Below are 16,935 nucleotides of genomic sequence, written 5' to 3'. Positions count from 1 at the left end.
TCCCAATAGTAGCTAATTTTTTTAAGGAGATATTTCTCACTACCACCATGTGATGACAGGATAAGACAGCTGGTGGAGCAGAGACTTGAACCCAGAGCCAACCTGAGGTACCTCACTGCCTTTCAGGGGATGATGCTGCCGGAGTTCACCCACATCTCAAACTCTCTGCCTTTGCATGCATTTCTTCCAAATAGAATCACTGTCTCTTCCTGTCCAGTGACTCTAGCCCCACCACTTAGGACCTACTCAAGTTCCCCTGTTTCCACAGTATTTTCATGGTACCTGCCTCCTACGTCACACAGCATTAAAAGTCTATGCACACTGTGTGATTCCTACTTAATTTGTTCTCTTCAGTTATCTACTTCTTGAGGCAAGAATTTGTTTGTGATAATTCTCTTACCACTCTCTCTTCTCCATGTCCCCCCACCACAACACCTAAAATATACAGAAATAGGAAATAACTATTTCTTCATAGAATCTCTCTGAAGTTTTTTTAAAGAGCTCAGAAAGAGTTGGTATACTTTCAGTATTTAAGTACTATTGCTTTGTAGTCGTCAACCGGAGCAGATAAAACCTAGATTTTTTTTTTTTTTGTAGGACACAAACTTTAAAAGCTAAAAAGTCATTTATCATGGGAATATCCATATATTAAACAGTATGGTTGAAGAGGTGGCCCACTTGATCCTCAGACTTTTACTTCCCCAATACCCAGCCTTTCCCAGAAGAAAAAAAGCTACTTGAATATTCTGTCAGTTATCCTGTTAAATCCTCCTCACCCTGGGTTCCTGAGACATGGCAGGAAGTGACTGCTCTGTTTCCCAGGGCACTGTGTATTAAGGATGAAATCTTAATCAGACCAAGTCCCACAGAGTAACCAGTCTTCGAGAAATCCATTGTTTTATATATCTTGTTCTGTTCCCTCTCATATCAGAGAGAGAGTCAAGGGACCTGGGACAGACTGTTGTAAAGTATCCCTTTTCCCAGCCGGTGACAGAGAGTAAATTTTAAAAAGGAAAGCATTTCTCATGGTGTGGAACTTCCTTCAAGGTTTAAAAAGCAAAGACTAAGTAAAATAAAGTGCCTAGATTTGCTCTTGACAGAAATATTCAAAACACTTAAAAAATGGCTTCCCTATCACTCTCTCTGTCTCTGTTTCTCTGTATGTGTCTCTGTCTCTCTCTGTCTCTTTCATGCATACATGCACCACATCCAGAAAAGATAGCCACCACTTACTGGATATTTTATTTGATTTGCTGGCTGCTATGTATCTACATCTGAATTCTGCTTACAATAGAATTGTTAAATTTTGTCTCCTCACCACCTCCTGGGAATTACATTGGCTATTAGATTGTGCATTCACTGATTCCAGAATTTACTGATCCAAATTTTGGTCTGTGTTGTATTTGTCTCTTCCTTCTCTCTCACATTTATCATCATTTTCTGCTTGTATATCTGTCCATTTGTCTTTCTTTCCTTTAATTTCTGTTCCATGGTCCCCAGATAGAAAATGAAATATTAGGTTTGTCAAGCGTATATCATTGTTTAAATGCCTGGAGATGATGGGTTAAGCAGACCAATCAATGAAACAAACCTCCAGTGCATTGCAGGGGCTGCAAGGGATGTTCCCTTTGGCTCTTTAAGACCTAACAAGTCAATAACCTATTAATATCATATTCTGCCAGTCACCTCTACACAATTCACATGTGAGTTTTTAAGATAAAACTTTATAGTTTTGTAGCAAATTAAATAGAAAAATGTTTGTGGCAAAATCCAAACTAAAAATAAGATTGTATACAATTTGAAAAAGTGAAATTAAAATAATAATCACGATTATTATTCTAAGATACACAAGTATTTCAGCTATATCATAAATATCACAGATGCATAAAATGATCCAAAATTTTAAGCAATGAATCCAGACATGACCACAGGCAATGCCCTATGAATTAAATGCCCAACACATAAGAAGGTAGGATCCTTGAACTTTGGGGAGTTTAAATTGAAAAGAGATGATCAGACAGACAAAAACATTTTTTAGTATATTTTTACCCATTTTATACAATGAAGGATCAAAATTTAGTGGTCTAAATATCAAAGGAAATACATCCGGAAAGCACTACCCATTACGCAGAAAGCAAAGCTATTTAATGGATGTATCTGGTAATCTTTTGTATGTATAAAGTCATACATGCATTTGTACATGCATGATATTAAGGATGATAACATCTGAGTTGAAAACTGACAACCTACTTTTGACGATTCACATTTTGAATGTTTGTTTCTGTTTCTGAAGTAAAAAAAATAAATAAATAAAATACTGGAATATTTTAATGGAACCCAAGACTTCTCCAAGTATTAACTCATATAATTCCAAAACAATTTTACATCATTCTTTTACACCCAATGGAAATCAATGAATCAGTAAGTCCATTTTCCTAGAAATAAAATTCTTCACTGTAGTATATCTAAAGATCAAATGTGTTCTGGGACATCAGAAGAGTTTAGAAGTCTTCAGCAGTATCCTTCCCCAAACTGAATTACTTCTAACATTGTGGTTAAAGGCCCAGTTTTGGAGTTAGATGGATTTCATTTCAAATCCTGGCTGCATTACTTAGAAATTATGTGACCTCAGTTTTTTAATCTCCGTATGTAAAATGGAGACATTAACCTCTACTTCAGTGGGTTTGGTGAAGATTAAATGAAATGTTGTATCTTAATGAATGCAGAGCACATTGCCTGGTACTGGGCAAAGAGTAAGTATTTAACAAATGGAAGAGAATGGCATTCATTCAACTAACTATAGTCATTCAAGGACTCTGGGCATAATGTGTTTAGATATCCTTTCCCAAATATCATTCATATACCCTGTGCTCATCTACCTATCTCACTGTAACACTCTTTTGAGCTGAACATTATATAGTATTAACATGTTAATTAACATTATCATTATTAAAGCAACCCAAAATTGACTTTTCTTTTCTTTTGGGTTGATATTAGCCCTATCAGGCTTGTAGTGATGAAAATGAAGCATCATGATCTCCCATTGCCAGTGATAGCCAGGAGGCAAACAATAGGAATATGATTCATCTTTGGGGAAAGTGCTGTGCCTGGAAAGAGAGAACATCATGAGTACAACCAACCAGATTACAAAACAGGTAAATAGCTTTTCCAACCTACATACGATATTTAGAGTTTCTCTCCTGAGTACTTCCAATCATTTTCATTCCTTCAACAAACATTTATTGAGCGTCTCCTGTGTTAAATGCAATGAAATAGGTTTGAAAGTTAACGGTGAAAACCAGACCCTCCCTACCCTCGCAAAGTTCTCAGCCTCCCATTCTCTAGCACACCAGAGTCATGATTTTTGAACCAAATAAGTTTCTATACAAGAGTTTCATCAGTTAGGTTTTGATTTAAAAAAAAAAAAAGGAAGTTACTATCTTGTCTCTATTTTTTTCTTTTTTTAACTTAGCTTCTTATTCCACCCATTGTTTTGACACAGTCACCCTGAGTTCCACTCTTTTTCACTCTGTCTAAAATGTAGTCCTAGTTTTAGTTGGGTAGATTTTTAAAATCTTGATGCCTGGGTCCCCACCCAGATAAATTATGTCAGCATCCCAAGGAATGGGGCCCAAACATTCATTATGTTTAACTCCCCAGGTAATTCCAGTGTTCAGTCAAGGCTGAGATTCTCTGCTCCAAAGACTTTCTCTGCATGTACCCCTACCCCCTTACCTCTCAACTGGCTTCTTCATTGCCTCACTCCTACTCATCTAGCAAGACACAGCTCAGCTCTTCTTTCTTCCTGAGAAGCCTTTCCTGATCCCAACCCACCTGGCATGGACTGGCATAGGGGCCTGCTTTGGTTTCCCATTGCTACACAACAAATTGTCACAGACTTCAAGGCTGAAAACAACACTCATGTATCAGATCATAGTTTCCCTAGGCCAGAAGTCCAAGCACGGGATGACATTGTTCTCTGATTAGGGGCTGCCCAAAGCTGCCGTCAAGCTGTCAATCAGTTGTGTCCTCATCTGGAGTCTCTAGCAGAGTGAGATCCATGTCCAAGCTCCCTCAGCTTGTTGACAGAAATTATTTCTTCCATAGTTTCTGTCACACCTCCAACGTCTCTGACTTCAGAAAGGGCCCAGTTCCTGCTGAAGGCTCACCTGATTAGGTAAGGCAAACCTAGATTAGCTCTCCCTTGATTAATTCAAAGTCAACTGAGTAGTAGCCTAGTTATGATGAAGCTAGCCCATCATACACACAGGTTCTGTGTGCCAGAAGGTGGGAATGTGTGTCAGAAAGTGGGAAGCTAGAAGCCACCTTTGAATTTTGCCCACTGAGTACCTCTCCTGTGGCTTCCAGAGTGCCTTTGCTTGCCATAGCTCTTCCCACATCCATTTATCTTACCAAACACCGAATCTTAAAAGGGCAGGACCCATGCCATATTCTTATTTGTCCTCCCAGCATATAACTCAAAGCCTGGGATAAGGCAGGTGTTAGCCAAGGTTTACCAGGTATTCGTGCACTGCATAAACATAAATTAGAAAATAGAGCAAGCACAAATTTGGATAAAAGCTTGATCTAGGGTCTTAGGGAAGATTCAACTAATTCAAAAGTTAGGAAAGAACAACTTCAAAAGCAACCTAATAAACATAACAGTATTTTTTTCTTTGAAGATTTTTAATTAATTTCATTGTTTATAAAATCATTGTTGTCTCAAAATATCTATGAACTTTTTTTCTACTTCTTGCCTTTGAACCCAAAGAGCCATTTCCCTTTTTGCTTCCTTATTTTAATGGTTTGAGGTTTCAGCTTTCTCTCTGCAGGTCAACATGCTGAATGCATCATTTATAGGATACAGAAGATGAATGCAAATTAATAGTAATTAATTGATCTTTATGGTACAATCGTAAGGTTATACACGTAATGTGGATCCTCTGCCTTTAAGGTAAAGAATTGAAACTGACACTTATATTACACTTCCAGCACTTCCTGGCCTCTAGTTCTGGAGCACTCCCCTATACTGTCCTCAGTGTTCTCATCACTAAAATGGAGCTAGTGATACCTTTTGAAGGGGTATGGAAGGATTTGAGATAAGTTAGAAAAAGGAGCTGGCACGGAATGACCTATGACACCGTTGAAAAAAATTCCAAGAGCTCACCCTCTTCCCATCTCACCCAACACTGAGAGATTTGCTAGAGGGAAGGGAAAATGAATGACATATTTACCTGTCTGCTTGGTAGAAGAAGGTCTCTTAAATAAAATTTTCATCTGACCTAAAGATAAAATTGTAAATTTAAAGCTTATTCTGAAATACATTGTCAACCAAGGGTTGAAAGCAGAAGAATGAGAAAGGGTCACTAAAACTGCTTGATAGAAAGTTAAACAGGAGACACTATTCCAAATAATACTGCTATTAGAAAAATCTTTCTCTTCTGTAGGAAAGATCTCGACCAGCACTGCCCAACAGAAACAGAATGCAATCCATATATATTCTTCAATTTTCTAGAAGCCACATTAAAAAGAGGAAAAAAGTGAAATTAATTTAAATAATGTATTTTATTCAACCCAGTATATCCAAAATCTTATTTCAATGTATAAGCGAAATTTTAAAAGTATTAATGAGATATTTTTTAATGCCAAGTGTTCAAAATCTTACATGTATTTTTTACATTTATGGCACAACTCAATTCTAACTAGCCACAATTCGCATGCTGAATAAACATGTGACATGTCTGTGTGTGTTTCTGTGTATATATTTATGACTGTGTATTCCCGTGCCTATGCTTTAATGTAAAGACTCCCAAAGCACAGGAAAAATGAAGGAGAGATTTTCCCTTCACAGATTTTGCCTTCACACAAATTTCACCAAAATTCACTTTGGACATTTCTGCTAGAATTGAGCACTCTATGAGACTTCTGTCTCAGGCAGGCATGCCCTCACCGCACCTTGAACCTCAGTAGCAGAGGCCCCTGGCAGTGCTAGGTTGGTGGGGAAGGAAAACGCGAGAAGCCGGAGCTGGCTGCACGGGGCTCGCCTCCTTTTTCCTCCTATTTGTCATGGGAAGGCCCTCAAAGAGGAGGCAGACACTTGGGCTATTTCTTTGTTATTATTGTTAAACTAAAAGATAATTAATTCGCTTTTTCAATGAAAGGAAAGGGATTGGTTAGATGGATGGGATAAAAATCTGTGATTCTGTTGAGCAATAAGCCGAAATTCTTACACTAGCTCTTCTTAGGCTGCGTGCTGAGACAGCTTTCTGGACAATGCCTGATTTGATAGAGCAGCCAAGTCTCTGTGAAGAATCCCGAGATATCAGGTGCTCTGGAAATCATCTCAGAGGTGGAGAAAGTACAGTATTTGTCCAAGTTTCCTGGTTAGCAATTTTTGAAACCTTCGGTGGTGCAGCAGGACCTCCCCACCCACCCCCACGTACCAACATATCACACACATGCCCTGTAAACAGAGACAGAGAAACCTTACCACTGTGAATTAGGTAATTTAGTAAGTGTCTTGACTTTTTTAGTCTACTAGGTTTCTAATTCCTCGACTAGAGCAATGTTAATAACCCCCTAGTGATCCAATTAAAAAGAGGATGAAGGCACTATGCAAAATCCAAGCCAAAAACAAAACAAAAAAAGACACAAAACACAAAAAACAAGCTTTTTTTTAGCCATTGTGATCTGACCCTGTGGAAAATAGGCTACACCAAGTACCCATACAGTTTCAATCAATACACCATCCTTGAAATCATTCTACATGATATTTGATAAATCACGTGCACGCATGAACACACACACTAACGTATCGATGTGTTCTGATGTGAAGATAAACTACTCACACTGCTGGCTCCTGGTGGGTGCAAATATCAGGGGAAAGAGCCACCAAGAGGCCAGGCGCCCTGCCCACATGTAAATACCAGGCTTTCCTTATTTGCGACTGCAGCTGCTAGTTTTTGATGCCTGAAAGAAAGGGAGAGACTACCCAGGACAGAGCTATCGCCAAACCTCCGCTTTAGGGCGTTTCCCTGTCAAAAATATATTTGGGAAGGAAATCCCTTTTGTATAACTTTTTGAGTTGAGCACTATTTTAAAGTATTAGTTATAATTAATGCACAAAGATTCTACCGTGGTAGACAGATGAAGTGAGATTGACATCACATCACTGGCAATCATATAATTGAAGTCTTTCTAAGGAATTATGTTGCTGTATTAACTGAAAAAAGGGAAGAGGAAAAATCTGAGATCCACTCTGAAACATTTAGGGATAAACATTTAGGGATGAATATGAGGTTCCAATTCGCTGAATATATCTGTAGAGTTTTTATAACACTGAAGTTGCTGGTTTAAATTGACTTCTTCCTGAAGATTGGAGTGTGTAAATTGCATGGAGATGGAGAAAGAGGTGTTGTTTCTCACCAAAAATGGAGCTCAATTTCAAAGAAACTAGTTTATAACTTGAATTATTCTATCTAATAGAAGTTACCAACAACAAAAAGAGAGTGTGAAGTGTGACAATTGCTGCTCATGTGTACCCTCTGTCCAAATATTTCTCAGATTCTTCCAGCTCGATACCTATTCTTGATCTGGTCTGTTTCCCTGTAAGAATTATGTTTCTTGTGCTTTTAAACACAAGTGTTAAAGACATCAAGATTGTTTCCATGTCAGTGCATTTCACTGATTTTTAAAGTTCTACTTTACTTTTTTTCCAGTACAAGAAATAACCAAAATATTAACCTATCTGTATAATGCATATTTAATGATTGTTAAGTCTGTTCACTTTATGAGTCCAAGTAAATATCTTTTGTATACTGTATGTGTGTGTGTGTGTGTGTGTGTGTGTGTGTGTGTGTGGAGAGAGAGAGAGAGAGAGAAGATAGATAGATAGATAGATAGATAGATGGTTTTTGTGAAGGTCTTTATGGAGAATAATTTTGAAAATAAAAAAGAAACTAGAAATATTTAAAGGGCTGCTACTAAGAAATTATAGCATCTGATTTTAAGAATTACTGTGGCTTGATGAAAGAATAACCAGAGAAATTTTGAAAAATAAGAGAATAATCTATAAGCTATTGAAGCATATTATAAATCTACCATAATGAAAACAGCTTGGTATTCCAGTTGTTTGTTTCTGCCTTTGAATGCCTTTAATTTTTAATTGGGATTTCCATTCTTTCTTCCCCGTGTCTATTGTCTCTCTCCCTCTCTGGTGGTTTTCATTTATTTGCTGCAGCTTTCCCTCTTTGAAAGGAACTCTTTGGGGAGCCCACGGCAAATAATGTAGGCTACTTCAGAGGTTGTGAAGCCTCAGTACGTTACCTCTTCCTGCCACCATTGCAGAATTAACACTTTGCAATTCATAGGGTACAAGCAGTGTACCCGATGTTCCAAACACTGTATGCAAGTCAGCGTGGAATATCAAGTGTTAGAGTAGCAGTTTATTAAGGCCACGAATGCCAACCAGAAAACACGGTTCTTACATGATTCGGCAACAACTCAATTAGATATCGCCTATGGGAGAAGGCTGGTCACACTGTACTGTTCCCCACAGCTAGTTAACACTCCCTCACTTCATGTAATTAAACCTGTTGTGTGCATCTCATTTACCACTAAACCTGCATATAATGTGATCCAGTGGATTGACTTGGAAAGTACCAACAGCCCATAGTTTGTCAAAGATGTTTATTCCACACCCAGCATTCTCCTCTCTGGGTCTTTGCACAAGCTCTTCCCATGTCTGGAATAAGCCCATTGTGCCCCTCACCTTCCCTATCACCCCTTCCTTCATATTACCACTCATTGCTCTGGTTTCTTTTAAATAATATGAAATTTACCCCATCCTGTAAATGTATTTAATTTTACAATCCTTCCTCAGTCTCAATGCAGACGTGGTGCACTTGAAAGCCTTCTCCGTCTCCCAAACATTATATTAATTGGTTATATAAATTGCCACTCTTCTTAAACAGTGTCCTGTGCCTACCTGGATAATTCATTCTTACCCATTAGGTCTCTGCGGCCACTGTATTTCTCAATATGAAAAGAGCCTCACCTGTTATGTTTTTTTCTGGAACATCCCTTTTCCCCATTTGTAAGTGTAGTCCCCTGGAAAACTTTAAGTTCTACCAGGGAAGGGATTGCACATATTCTCTTCACCACTATACCCATGGCGTTCAGCTTGAGACTTATCTTCTAGTAAGTTCTTGATCTATGCTCTGAGTGAATGAGTGAGTAATAAAGGTGGCAAGGGCAGGAGGGATTCAGAATAGAAAGTGGTTAGCCAGGGTAACCCTCTCCTGCCAGAGGAGCTGGCCACTGAGTTGCACTGTAAAAGATGTGATTAGAAGAGTGATTTCCAGACATTAAGACTTCATGGAACAAGTTCTTTAATGGAGTCCTTCAGAACGTTGCCAACTCTTAATTTTTCCAAGGAATGCCGTAAAAACCAAAAATAATTCCAGCAGAATAACCATCATTTTCTTTAGAATAATACATTTTAACACTAAAAATGTAAAAAACAAAACAAAACAAAACAAAGCTCAAAATAAAGGACAGCTCTTTAAACTGGTTGAATTTGGCCTTACGAGAAATAAATTGTGTGTGTGTGTGTGTGTGTGTGTGTGTGTGTGTGTGTGTGTGTTTTGACTCCCTTCAGAAAATTTCGGCATGGTCTAGTTCAAATCCATGGACCAGTTTTGGTAGCCACTGACCTGGATAAAAGAGAGAAGAGAGACCCAAGGACCCAGGAATGCTCCAGAACATTGACGAAACAATAGACAGCCCCGAGTGCACATTTCATGGAGGAGAGGAACTGTTTACTAGATAAACAGTAAAGACAAAATGCCTGAATGATTTAACAAACGTGCTTCTTTCCATTACACATGGGCCACACATAGAAATACCAGTGTTTCCAGTAGAAGGAGAGGCCAACCAGGAAAGGAGGAGGAAAAAACCACCACTGATTCTCAAGAACATACTGAACACTTACCAAGTGCCTGCACTAATGGGGGTTGGGGGAGCATAGAAAAAGCAGGAGAAACACATGCTGTGCTTTCTTCAAGGAAGGACTGCAGACCAGGATGAAAACACTGAAATCCAGTGCCCCTAGTTCAACACCATCAGAGAGGCTGGAAGTAGACTCAGAATTTTTCAAGTTTATAATTAAAGAGAAGAAATGAAGGCTACAAGAGCAAGTAGGGGTGACCCCAGTCCTCTGCTCCTCTCGCACATACATCCCTGCCCTCAGCCAGGCACCCAATGAGCTGAGGGAGGGAGGCAGAGCTACCTGGGTAGGGAACACCAAAGACCTCCAGGGTAGACTGTTGCCCCCTTTTCTCTTCCTTCCTCCATTGCAAGCTCTGCAGAGTTACAGAGTATGGAATCATCCGAGACATCTCCACCTTCACTTAGACAGCTTAGCTAATCTCAACCCCATCCCCAAAACAAGACTAATTACCTCACTTCTTCACCATGACACAGAGAGGGAGAAGATAGTGGTTGTCACCAGTCCCATTTATTAAGAGATTATGCTGAGTGAAATAAGTCAAGCAGAGAGAGTCAATTATCATATGGTTTCTCTTATTTGTGGAGCATAACAAATAACATGGAGGACATGGGGGAGATGGAGAGGAGAAGGGAGTTGAGGGAAATTGGAAGGGGAGGTGAACCATGAGTGACTATGGACTCTGAAAAACAATCTGAGGGGTTTGAAGGGGTGGGGGGTGGGAGGTTTGGGGGAACCAGGTGGTGGGTACTAGAGAGGGCACGAATTGCATGGAGCACTGGGTGTGGTGCAAAAACAATGAATACTGTTATGCTGAAAAGAAATAAAAAATAAAAATAAAAATAAAATAAAAAATAAAATAAAATAAAATAAAATAAAATAAAAAAAAATAAAAAATAAAAAAAAAAAAAAGAAATGGGGAAAATTGGTCTGAATAAGATTATCAACCCAACCTAAAATCAAGACTGAAATTCTAGTTGGTCAGCATAGACTCTTCAACTGAATACTGTCCACTATTAATTTTAGTACTCTGTGTAATTTGCCCCATCTGGAACCTCCGCTTTTCAGAGAAATCTTTCTTTCCCTAGCAGGTCCATAATGTAAAAGAAGCATGTACCTCACTTTGCCCTAATTTTTTTTTTCTAAATCAATTATATCTTAAATGCACTTCTAGAGCTTTCTATTTACAGGTACTATGGGATATGCAAGGTAGTGATGAGTCAGTATTACTGTTCATTCATTTTCAAATCTGCTTGGTTGGTTGTGGGGCCCTGTGCAATGTTCAGTGGGTTAGTCCCTGGAGCTCCGTCTGAGGCCACTCACTGCATGGATTGCTCCAGAAACTTAAGTCCTTTTATAAAGCAGACTCCTTTGTGAATGTGGCTTGCCATCCCCCAGTTCATTCTTTGCCTCTATTCAGAATTTAGAGTACTGAGTGTTCTTCAACCAGTGTATACCTTTTCTACTTTGAGAATTAGAAGACTTGGTTTCTAATTCTTCACTCCTCCACTCTCTTTGATATACAAGCAGCCTCATTTCCAACTCAAGGCAATTAGGATGACTGCAAAGTACTTGGTCTTTCTTAGAAGGCATCATAAAAATACAAGTTCATGCTTACCCTTAGTTTTTCTTCACTGGTTTCCTGAATCTGTGAAACCCTATTTGAATAATGCAAGCTTATATATTTTAGGTTTGCACCTCTCTTTACATAGGGTCTTGCACATCTCTTACCAACTTTAAAACAAATTTCCCACCCCAAGTGCATCATGAGGGACAACTATTGGGGCTTGCCTGATCTCCAGCTACGGTTCACATTAATTCCACTTACAGGTAATTTAAAGGCATCTGATATGAAGTAACAAATAGTATAAACTATTCCAAGAGATTTCCCACAACACTTGGGGAAAAAATGCCAATCGACTGAAGAATGATTGGATTGATTCCTTGGGGTGAAATATTGTTACTCAGCTATTGGGAAAAGAAAGGAGTGGTTTCAGTATGTACCTAACCAAGGGGAGTATTCATGATGTGTTACTATTAGGTTAAAGTGAAACCAGGTTTCAGAGAAACTTGTACAATATGACATCATTGTATATACATATACATAAATGTGTTCATACTTGCTGGTATGAGCATGAAGAAAAGTCTGGAAAGACACACATCAAGCATTTATAAGTTTGGTCTCCCTGAAATGGCGATGGGAGCAGTTTGATAACTGTTTACTTATACGCCTTTGTACTGTTACACATGTTATAACCAATATGTGTTACTTTAAATTATAAAATAACAATAACAATTGTAATAAATACAATGTAAAAGGAATACGATTGTCATATATTGTGGGTCTGTAATGAAATCCCAAAACAGGAGAGTTTCACAGATTTAGGATTTGCGAATTTTGATTGCTCTAGAGGTAACATTCCAAATAGCGTATTGAGATGGGAACAACCTTAAATTTCATGCCAATTTTGGTCGTGAACATTCTTGGGGATGATTGAAAGTTGCAGTTTTTAATACAAAGAAAGGAATTCTGATATAGCTAAGTATTTCCCAGCTCCTGCTCTCAGGTACTTTTCCCAGTGACAGGTAGAAATCAGAAGCTTGTAAATCATAACCAGACTGTTCTGAGAAAATTTCTGTTCTTGGTTTTCTCTGCCAATTATCTGTCCACTGACAAAGAATTAAAAAATAGCATAAGTGATGTGACATTTTAAAGAGCAAGAAAAAGAGCAGACAAGACTGTAGTAGGCTGCCAGGTGCACAGTTCCTGAGCACCTTTACCCGTCCTGTCATGAAGTAAAGTGATGACACCAAGTTTTCCTACAAGAGTCTTCTTTCTCAGTGACTTCTAATTCCTACAAATGACTCTGTAATGCTTCTCCCTCCCCCAACAGCAGGATCACTCCCCCACTTCCCATCCCTGCCACTCTCACCCCGCACATACACACATACACGCAGATGTCTAGTTATGTCATTTCCTTCCTAGATGCACCACAAATGCTTACGATTTTGCAGAGATGAAGGTAGAGTTTCTAAGTTCTTCAGCAATGGTATGGGGCATTCTGTAGTCACAAAATTATACCCCATTAGAATTCTGGGAATTTGTAACAGTGGGAATCCAAGACTAAGAATCCAGCTCCCAGATTCTTCAGGAACATGAAAACTCCTTCCAGACAGGCACTGCATCACATGAACTCGAGTTTACTGGATAATTAATCATCATCAAATTGAAGGGATTCCTCATTTATCCAATTTTTACTTTATTCATATATTAATGTCACCTTGCCCTATTCCATAAAACCCCTTTGGACTTCCCCATTTACTGACCAGGATGATCATATGCAACTCATCTATATGCAAAATCATTTACAATGTCAGATTGCCACTGACCCATCCTTTATCCTGGGACTTCTCCCTCCTAACATCACTCACCAGTGCTCCCGTTCTCTTAGCTTCCTTTCCTTTATCCCTTTGATTTTTCTTTCTGTACCCCATATTCTACTCCCACAAAAAAAGTCTTTATTTCTGCCCATCTCTCTCCTCTCTCTCTCTCTCTCTCTACTTTTTTTTTTTTTTTTTTTTCCCCTGAAGCAGCACCCTGTGTCTCAGATTCAGTGATGTCCTTCAACAGGCCACCCCAGGTTTGGGGTTCTGAGCTGTGAATAAAACCTTGACTATGAGGTAGAGAAAGCTTTCCCACACAGAGAAGGCTGTGGTCATGGAAAAGTCACTATAGCCAGGTTGGTGAATTTTATTTCTCTTGGAGGAGAATGGAAACATGGTTATAATGGGAGTCATATTTATTTTACCAGAGGTCCCTACTTAAACTCTTGTAGGTGTTATCAAAACTATGCTTGCCTTCCCTGTCAGATTATTTCTTAAAACCTTCAAACATTTTATAAATTCATGTGAAAGGCAGTAAATAATATAAAAAATAATTGTAGTTATTCAAGAGATTCTTCAAAATATTTAAGAAGAGAGGGGAGGAGGAATTGGTGATCTGATGAGAGTTTCCACTCCTACAGAATTGGGGTGAGGCTGGAAGTCAAGGCCTTCTCCCAACCTCTCTGCTATCTCTGTGGCCCTCCCCTGTTTCTGTACTAGGTCACCCTGGGGGCAGTCCTTAGAAGTGCACTGACGGTGTAGCCTAGATCCTGAGACAGGGAACTGGGAAAGCACAGTCCTTGCCTTTGGGGTGTTTCTAATATCACTGGTAGATGGATCAAAGTGTCCCCTCCATAACCTTTTGGTCAATTATTAAACACATAAAAATAGGATTGTCTCACATCTTGGTTTTCTAACAATAAAATCAAAAGTACTATGTATGTGTGTGTAGATATATATATATATATATATATTTTTTTTTTTCAGAATAGCTATATTATCTGGGCCCCAAGAATCAGTGATCTATATTTTGAATACAAATACAGAGTCTTTTTATTACTGAACAGTTATTTTTAAACCAGGAATTATTATTTTCAGTTATATTTTGGGTTTAATATTTATAAATCCAGAGTATATTTTCAGAAATCTTAATGAAGTAAGCATCACGTAAGTGATAGTGGTATTTGGTGAATATGTACTACAATATATGCAGGATAATTTTCCTATATTGCAGATGTAGGAAAGATGTGGAAATCTTGAAAAAAAAAATGTATTTGGTGAACAGCTCCTGGGTATGTGGGCCAATCTCAGCCAATTAGAGGCTATTCATTAAGGCCCCAAAAGTGTTGCCTGGGTAGCAGATTAATAATGGCACAGACCTCTTTCAGGTTTCATGACAGGGCCTATTCTTTGCCAAATGTATCACATTTGAGAGTCTGTAGCTTGTTAAGTGTATTCATTAGAAGAAATAATTATAATTTCCCAAGTTTTAGGGTTTACTTTTTAAAAAATTCTCCACATTTCCACTAAACTCCAATTTCCTAATAACCTCATAAGACAAGATAATGGTCTAAATCAGTAACTAGCAACTCTTCAGAAAAATTTTGTGTGTATTGTGTTAGCAAATGATTTGGTAAATTTGAAATGCTGCTCACAATTGCAACCACAATTTCTACTTTTGCTTTCTGAATTTCTCTGTCCTCCCTTCTGTCTTCCCTTTGGCTAAAACAAGGGAACGGTTTGACGTAATTCCAGGGGGGCAGGTGGAAGTGAGTTTGGTTCTCTGCTCTAAATTATCCCTTCTTTTTGTTTCTCTCCCTCCCTCCTGTCTTTCTTTCCCCCTGGCTTTTCTCCCTTTTCTCCGTCCCCCCTTTCTATAGCAGTCATCATCACCACCGAACGTTCCCTGTCACTATCCCACAGAACCTGTCATAGGTGGAAAGTGGCACCAGCAGGAGGGCAACAAAAGCGTAGCATGACTTCTCTGCTCTCCAGGATTTGGCAGCTTAATCAAGGAGACCAAATGTGTACACATATCCTTTCTGCCCTTTTCCTTTACCCTTCAATCATTTATTGAGTGCCTACTATGTGTCAGGCTCTGTCCTAGGTAATAAAAAAGACAGACCTCACCCTAACAATAGCTACCAAAATAAAGTAGCTAGTACAGCAAAACATAGTAATCACAAAATGTCTCATAGGCCAAAAGTGTTCTGGAAGACGAGAAGAAAAGATTTCAAATTGAAGGGATCATAGAATCTAAACAGAAAAGATACCGTGGGAAACTGTCGTCCTAACTCCATGAATATTGAAATCTGCTCTATATAAATTTGAATAGCTCTATGTCCCTTCTCTACCATATGTCAGATAGCAGACATATGTTTGGGCTTGATTTGGAATTGTGGGTAAAGAACTGGAATCCAAAACCTGAGCTGAAGTCCTAGATCTGTTCATTTAGCTAGCGTTAAATATGATCAGAAAATTAAAATTACATCATAGATGTAAGTATTATTTGTCCCTAAAAGGCCAGGTGATTTTGCGAAATTTCATTTCTTTGTCCTTTACAAGTGACATTTATTGGTCTTGGAAAAAGAGAATTATTGAGAAAGCAGATAATAGCATCATTTTTAGGAGTCTCTGTAGTACAACAAAACTAAAGGGTCTGTATTTACAATAATTAGCAGAACCAGAAAAGGAATTCCAACTGTGAATGTACTTCGTGACATTTTTCTTTCCCGCGGATAGGTGGAAGACCAACTCAAATGACACATTCTTAAATATCACCCCACCTAGCCACACTTGATAGGTAAATATCTTGTCAGACACTATGTTCTTGACATAAAGATAAGTTGTTGCTGTTGTTTCTCATTCTGACCCAGCCTCTTTCCCATATTTTTTTTTAAAGAGTCCCTGTATGGTTTGTGAGCTAATTATTTCCCAATTATTTCCCAAGAAGTTGGAGGTTTTAGTCTGGACGAAGTCCATTTTAATGTAATTGTCCTGGGGTTTAGCACCTCCTAGTATTTGTCATCTGTTGCTCTTGCTTTGCATTCAAAAGGTTTTGGATATGATGCCCTTTAAAAAAAAAAAAAAAAAAGCAACAACAACCCCCGTGGTATTGTGTAATACCGCAGCACTTCATTGTCATGCAGAACGCATAGCCTCAAGTGTTTGCAACACTCTCCAGCCAGTTCCCTTCGCACTGAAAATAGACATAGGGCCAATGTGAATGCAGGCTTTTCTTTTTTTTTTCCAGCTCCACTAATCTTGCAGCTGACATCTTAGCAAACAATTAAGCATTCAAGAAAGTTTAGGAAATTTAAAGCCAAATCGCCAGCCACTCCCTACCAATAATCTCAAAGTCACATATTTTGCCAAAAATTGCACCAAGGAAATATGGTCACTTTAGAGGGACAAGCAGACTACCTGGACCAACCCAAGCTGGCTGCTTAACTTACTAAAATTATGTTTTGTTATTGTGGTTGTTAGAAATAAAGACATTTGGGGGAACCTCAGCAAGGCTTTACTTGAGATTGCTGTCATTTATA

This window comes from Enhydra lutris, unplaced genomic scaffold (assembly GCF_002288905.1).
Source record: "Enhydra lutris kenyoni isolate GAN:26980312 unplaced genomic scaffold, ASM228890v2 scaffoldscaffold58, whole genome shotgun sequence".
NCBI classification, from domain to species: Eukaryota; Metazoa; Chordata; class Mammalia; order Carnivora; family Mustelidae; genus Enhydra; species Enhydra lutris.
The sequence above is the reverse complement of the archived record's forward strand: the minus strand, read 5'-3'. Positions refer to the sequence as shown.